Here is a 4,657-nt window from a genome sequence, read left to right as displayed (position 1 = left end):
CACAGGGCTCATTATTACTTATTTATAGTTGTTTCAAATTATATGGCTAGAGGGGCTAGATTATACCAGATAGCTCCCAAACCTTAGTGGCTTACCATAAGGAAAGTTGATTTTTCCCTAATCATTGCAGTGAGGGGGGTCTTTTAATGATTGTGACTCAAGGACTTAGGCTCTGGAGACTCTGCTGTGTGCTGTGCTGAGTTGCTTCAGTTGCATCCAACTCTGCAACGCTATGGGCCGCAGTCTGCCAGGCTTCTCTGTCCAAGGGATTCTCCAGACAAGAATACTGGAGTGGGTTACCCTGCCCTCCTCCAGGGGATCTTCCTGAACCAGGCATTGGCAGGCAGGTTCTTTGCCACTAGCAGCACCTGGGAAGCAGTGGAGATTCTATTTAACACTTACTTCCCTGGTGGCTCAGACGGTAAAGCATCTGCCTGTAATGCAGGTGACCCAGGTTTGATCCCTGGGTTGGGAAGATCCCCTGAAGAAGGAAATGGCAACCCACTCCAGTATTCTTGCCTGGAGAATTCCGTGGACTGAGGAGCCTGGTAGGCTACAGTCCATGGGGTCACAAAAATTCGGACACGACTTTGCGACTTCGCTTTGCTTTGCTTTTTGCTCTATAACCACTGCAGCAGCAGGATGGGAATCTGAGACATACACATGGGCTTTTAAAGTTTTCCCTGGGAAATGATGGGGCTTCCCTCATAGGTCAGTTGGTAAAGGATCCACAGTGCAGGAGACCCTAGTTCAATTCCTGGGTCGGTAAGATCTGCTGGAGAAGGGATAGGCTACCCATTCCAGTATTCTTGGGCTTCCCTTGTAGCTCAGCTGGTAAAGAATCCGCCTGCAATGTGGGAGACCTGGGTTCAATCCCTGGGTTGGGAAGATCCCCTGGAGAAGGAAAAGGCCACCCACTCCAGTATTCTGGCCTGGAGAATTCCATGGACTGTATAGGTCACAAAGAGTCAGACACTTTGTGACTGAGCGACCTTCACTTCACTTCACACTTCACTGGGAAATGATATGTTACCTCTCACATTCCGCTGGCCAAAGCAAGTCTCACAGTCTCACCTTACTTTGAAAGGGGCAGGGAAGCACAGCCCTTGCCTTGTGCCAGGAGGAAAGAAAGACCAAAATGGCATTAATGAATCCCACATCAATATGCTCAGAGATAAAATAAGCACAAAAGGATGAGGTGCCCCACAGGAGACTTCTGATCATTGTTAATATAAACTGTAGAGATGTTAGAAATGTACTTGGCACCTTCTCCTCTCACGAAAACATTTCCATGCCATGGCCCCACAAAATATCATCCTTTGTGATTGTTTTTGTTGTTGTTAGAGTTTCCGAGAGAAAAGAAGACTTTCCTTTTTATTATCACCACCAGAAAATCACTGAGGTCCCTGGCAGAGGTGAAGAGAAGCTGGGGGCATTCATTTAAGAAAAGGAATAATTTGAATATCCAAGGGAAAAACATAAAAATAATCAAAATAAAATGTCAAGTGAAGAGGCAAAATAAGAGTGAAAAAAGTTTTTATCAGGTAAAAGAATATTTTTCAAAAAGTAGATCAAGAGTCTGATAAAGTACTTACCTGATAATCTACAGCCAGGGTGGGTGCAGAGCCCTGGTTGATTTTTGTATACTCTTGGTGAAGACAAGAGTGGTTATGCCCTGGCACAGTTTTAGAACAGGAAGAATGAAGGTTTTAAATCACTGTTTTATTGAAGGAAAAAAAGTAGCCTGCACCAGAGGACTCAAAAAACCCAGGAAGTAAAGTGTAGCCAACGACTGCCCGGGGGCACAGGGTGGGGGGATCTGTACTTGGATCCAGACCAAGTCTGTTTCAAGTTTATTTGATTGAGAATTTCACTTTGAAAAGAGTACTTCATGGGGACCTTTGGGAGCTGTCAAACTCTGCCCTGAGGCAGAAGATTAACAGCTCTGTGGACCAGCAGGGAGAAGCCCAGTAAATCAGAAGCCCCTTGTCTGTGGGCCTGTGGCTTACAGGTGGCAATGTAACAGGCTGTGCCTCTCTGTGGGGGCCTCAGGGACTTCACAGTTAATGGGTCAGAACTAGCCATGTGGATGGAGGACAGCCTCTGAATATGTTCTCCAAACTGCTGATTGAAAAATGGGCTTGAAAGAGCCTCTGAAAGAATTACCTATCTTCTGGAAGGATCCCCAGGAAGCTGGTAACAGTGGTGTCCTCTGGGGAAGGGACCAGCCTTTTGTGTCTTATGAGGGGGGCGGTCAAGTGTAGCGGTTAAGAGGGTGACCCTGGAAACTTTGGCCTGTCCTTTAGTAGTTGTATGGGTTTTCAACCTTAAAGGGTCTCAGCTGTAAAATGGGGATTATAATAAGGATTAAATGAGTTTATTATTCAAAAAACGGGACAATGAACATAGTGCTATGCAACTTTTGGCTTTTCCCATGTATTTGCATATATTTACCTATTGAAAAAATTATTTTATTCTATTTTATTTTATTGAAGTATAGTTGATTTCCGGGGCTTCCCAGGTGGCGGTAGCGGTAAAGAATGGTAGTGGTAAAGAATCCATTTGCCAGCACAGGAGAGGCAAGAGACATGGGTTCAATCCCTGGGCCAGAAAGATTCCCCTGTAGGACAGCATGGCAGTGCACTCCAGTATTCTTGCCCGGGCAAGAAGAGTCTGGCAGGCTATATATATAGTCCATGGGGTCACGAAGAGTCAGACACATCTGAGCATGCACACAAGCTGATTTGCAATGTTGTGCCATGAAAAAAAAATAATTTTATGTTTTCATAAAGCATTAGAAATATTTCTATAGAGCAAATAATTGTCTCATAATATGCTTTCTTGGATTTTATATTTGTAAGTGAAATTTTCTTATAGTTAGACACAACTATAATTCTCCTTCCTCCACCCATCTCCCTTGTTTGCATTTCTTTTCCATGATCTGGTCCTGCATTTGGCTATGTGGTAGCCTGGAAGTGTGAGGGGTCATTTCTATCAGTGGCCCCCATAGCCCAGTTCTCTGGTGATCACCTAAATATTTGCTCCCCAGATAGCTTTTCAATAGCAAGGAAAGGAAATAATATTTACCACTCCTGCACCTCATACAGTCCCCAAAGAGGGGTGATGCTCTCTTCCTGCATTTTATTTGGCAGTTATGAAGCCAAGGGTATGTCTTCTCAAATAGATGTTTAAAGGCATGGATGTTCAGAGAGAATTACCATCCTCCAGTTTTGTTTTGTTTTTGTTTTTTTAAATTTCAAATATACACAAAGGTAGATGGAATAGTGGAACAAACCCTCATGTATCCAGCACCTAGGTTTAACAATGTTAACTCTGCCATATTTGCTCCTTTTTTCTCTTAGTTGTTTTAAGCAAAATTGTAGAGCATGACTTTGTTTTCCCCTTTTTTCCCTCCTTTGTAAATACAGCTTTATTTATACAGTTGGATGGCATCACCGACCCAATGGACATGAGTTTGGGTGAACTCCAGGAGTTGGTGATGGACAGGGAGGCCTGGCATGCTGCAGTCCATGGGGTTGCAGAGTTGGACACAACTGAGCAACTGCACTGAACTGAAGTCATGCCATACAATTCACCCATTTAGAGTGCACAATTCAATGTTTTTAGTATATTCACAGATATGTGTAACCCATTACCACAATCAATTTTAAAACGTTTTTATCATTCCAAAAGATAAACTTGAATCCTTAAGCTGTTAACCCCACTTCCTTCTACATCCCCAGCCCTAGGCAAACACTAATCTACTTTCTGTGTTTTTTAATACATTTGCCTATTCTAGACGTTTTACGTAAGAGGAATCATACAACATGTAGCCTTTTGTGATTGGCGTCTTTCATTTAGCATATTTTCAAGGTTCATCCATGTTGTGGCATGAGTCAATACTTTATGTCTGGATAATATCCCATCATGTAGATATTCCATATTTTATTTATCCATTCATCATAATTGACAGACTTTTAGGCTGTTCGTATTTTTTTAACTAGTATGAGTAAGGCTGCTATGAATATTGGTCTATAAGTAACCTGACATTTTATCTCTAATTTTTTAATATTCATATCTAAGAGATAAGGGCATTTTCCCACAATATCATCCAAATTCGAAATCCTCTAATGACCTAATCATGGCATCTGGTCCCATCACTTCATGGGAAATAGATGGGGAAACAGTGGAAACAGTGTCAGACTTTATTTTTTGGGGCTCCAAAATCACTGCAGTTGGTGACTGCAGCCATGAAATTAAAAGATGCTTACTCCTTGGAAGGAAAGTTATGACCAAACCAGATAGCATATTCAAAAGCAGAGACATTACTTTGCCAACAAAGATCCGTCTAGTCAAGCCTATGGTTTTTCCAGTAGTCATGTATAGATGTAAGAGTTGGACTGTGAAGAAAGCTGAGCGCCAAAGAATTGATGCTTTTGAACTGTGGTGTTGGAGGAGACTCTTGAGAGTCCCTTGGACTGCAAGGAGATCCAACCAGTCCATTCTAAAGGAGATCAGTCCTAGGTGTTCTTTGGAAAGAATGATGCTAAAGCTGAAACTCCAGTACTTTGGCCACCTCATGCGAAGAGTTGACTCATTGGAAAAAAACTCTGATGCTGGGAGGGATTGGGGGCAGGAGGAGAAGGGGACAACAGAG

The 4,657-nt window shown here is 42.7% G+C and overlaps 1 non-coding gene across 1 annotated transcript; it reads left to right on the top strand.

Moving 5' to 3' along the window:
- Positions 1-403: 403 nt before the first annotated feature.
- Positions 404-475, top strand: TRNAY-GUA (transfer RNA tyrosine (anticodon GUA)). Its single transcript has one exon. It is a non-coding gene; the product is annotated as a tRNA-Tyr (tRNA).
- Positions 476-4,657: the final 4,182 nt, after the last annotated feature.

This window comes from Bos javanicus, chromosome 2 (assembly GCF_032452875.1).
Source record: "Bos javanicus breed banteng chromosome 2, ARS-OSU_banteng_1.0, whole genome shotgun sequence".
NCBI classification, from domain to species: domain Eukaryota; kingdom Metazoa; phylum Chordata; class Mammalia; order Artiodactyla; family Bovidae; genus Bos; species Bos javanicus.
This window is presented reverse-complemented; position numbering and strand designations above follow the sequence as displayed.